This window comes from Eurytemora carolleeae, unplaced genomic scaffold, assembly GCF_000591075.1.
Source record: "Eurytemora carolleeae unplaced genomic scaffold, Eaff_2.0 scaffold153, whole genome shotgun sequence".
Taxonomy (NCBI): Eukaryota; Metazoa; Arthropoda; class Copepoda; order Calanoida; family Temoridae; genus Eurytemora; species Eurytemora carolleeae.
The window spans coordinates 54,838-57,293 of record NW_019396203.1 but is presented as its reverse complement, the minus strand read 5'-3'; positions in this window follow the sequence as shown (position 1 = coordinate 57,293).

Sequence of the window (2,456 nt, the reverse complement as noted above, 5' to 3'; positions counted from 1 at the left end):
TGTATTTTAGAAATTAATGAAACTTTTAGATATTGAGACAATTTTGGTGAATTAACATCTTATAAAATTACTATTTGATTTTCTATCTTGAAGATACAAAAATAGATGAATAAATATGTATTTTGGAAATATCAAGACCAAAAATTATTGATAGTTGGCTCAACAGTATTGCTATTATTATGTTTATTGGAAAATCTACATATCAATAATTACATATACATAAATATTTACATACATAAGAAATCAGAATACAAACATCCGTTGTGCGGATTAAAAATGTTAGCGGGTTGAATTTGGACCTCAACCCACATGTCTTTGAAAAAACCGTTGACTGATGAATATTTTCTAAATATGTATAATTAAGTTAAAGAAAAGAATTTCGCGGATTTTATAAAAAAAAATTCGCGGATTTTCAAGATTTGAAATTTTTTCCCAAAAATAAAAAAAACTTAAACACTTTCATTTTTCAAATTCAAATTTTGAGCATTCATGAACCTTCCCTTGGGGCACGTGAGGTCCCACACATAATTTGGGCCCGATCGGTTCAGCCGTTTTGACGTTTATTGGATACAAACGGACAGACAGACAAGCCAAATTTATGCATAGTTAATAATTGCTTTAAAGACATGGTTTTCTTTGATCCACCCTTATAGTTTTTACAAACCTTTATGTAGCTAACGAGTCTGTAATCAGAAATAAGTGGATAACACCATCATAGATATTCATATTTATATTTGCAAACAAACGTTACTGTAGATAAATCTACGCAAACGTTAATATAAATATTTACAAGCTTGAAAACCCAGCTTTACCTGGAAACTGTTATCCTTAGAACTTTACATATTTAACTAAAAAAACATTCTAAAGGTTCTACCGATTCCCCAATCAAAATTTGAGGCAAATCGGTCAAGGGGTTCCTGAGTTATGATCAGACTTACAAACAAACAGAGATTACTGCTTTTTTATATAGATATCAAAACATAAAAATAGAAAATTCAGAATTCATAATTATAGAATCTGTGAAACCGTTAAAATTAGGAATTTTTTTTAAAAAGGAAACCCCGGATGTAAACGGGAAAATTTCTGAATTATTTAAAGAATGTCAAGGTTATTGCTAGTATAAATTTTTAGACTGTGAGATTGAAAGTTAATAAACAACTTTAAGTGACAATATTACAATAAAACACTTTTAAAATGATTTTGATATTTCCCCGATTTTTATTAAGAAAGATAAAATTATGCTGAAAAAGAAATGAACAAAACAAGACTCTTAATTGTCTTCTGACAGAAGTAATATATTTTTGAGAAGAAAATAACTGATTATCTTTTATGTACGCTGTACACTGTACAAAGAAAATAACTGATTATCTTCCATGTACGTTGTACATTGTACAATCATAAAGTTTTTGTTTATTAAGATATTGACTTGATTTTAACGCCAATTTACAGAAAATAAACAGGGATTTATTTTCTGTAAAAAAGTAAAAGTCCGCAGAGGCAGGGCTGGGCACGCTCCAACTTTTTAAGCCGTCTCGTTAACGGTTAGTTCCAACCGATTTTAAAATAAAATTTCAGGTATCCGTTTGTTCCAGACGGTAAGAACAAAACTTCGTTCCGTTAACGGTATTTTCCGCGGCTTAAATTTCGATTATAAAAAAATGCCGGACAAAAAATAATGGTGAATTTTGACATCATTTGTGTTCGGGCGAAAAAACTATGTGTTTTACCTTCCCTCCCTCCTGGTGAGCTGAGATACCTTCCCTCCCTCGTGGTGAGCTAAGATATACTTAGAATAATATTGTTCTAGATTTAATGAAGATTCCAATTAAAATCTTCTTTTCTCCAACTCATGGATAAACGTCAATTAGTCTGAGTTTAAGGGACTGTAGACGTAGTTTCAAGTCCGATTCACAATGGTACCCTTAAAACCTAACGGACAATGAGGATGATATCATCGTTTTTCTATTTGAAAAAGTGTTAAACTCAGACATTTTCCTAACTGTTCCTGCAAAATAAATAGAGAATTCTCAATTGAAAGTAATTAATAATAGCTAGTAAACAAGGATACTAGATCAAATTAAAACGGTACTGTTGTAAATCGGACATCTCACGCAGATCTGTCGCTGTAATAAAAGTAAATTCAACCTATAGAAGTGTAAAGTCTAACCGCGTCAACCTTGTTGCACCAGCTAGTCCTGTAAACAGAGCTAGACCAACTTTGTTGACCCCTGCCAGGCGGTACAGTACAAACTGAGACCGGAAAGGTTGACCCGGCTCGGAAATTCAAATGTACTTCGGCTGCCCGTGATCTGACTCTATAAATAAAATTGCCTAAACAGCCCCTTTAACCATCTCGTATTTGGTTTGAAATTCTAATTTTGAAGAATTTATTAAACCAAACTTTTCATCGTTTTAGAAAAGTTTAGAAAAATAAAAAAGTTTGAAAATATTTTTAG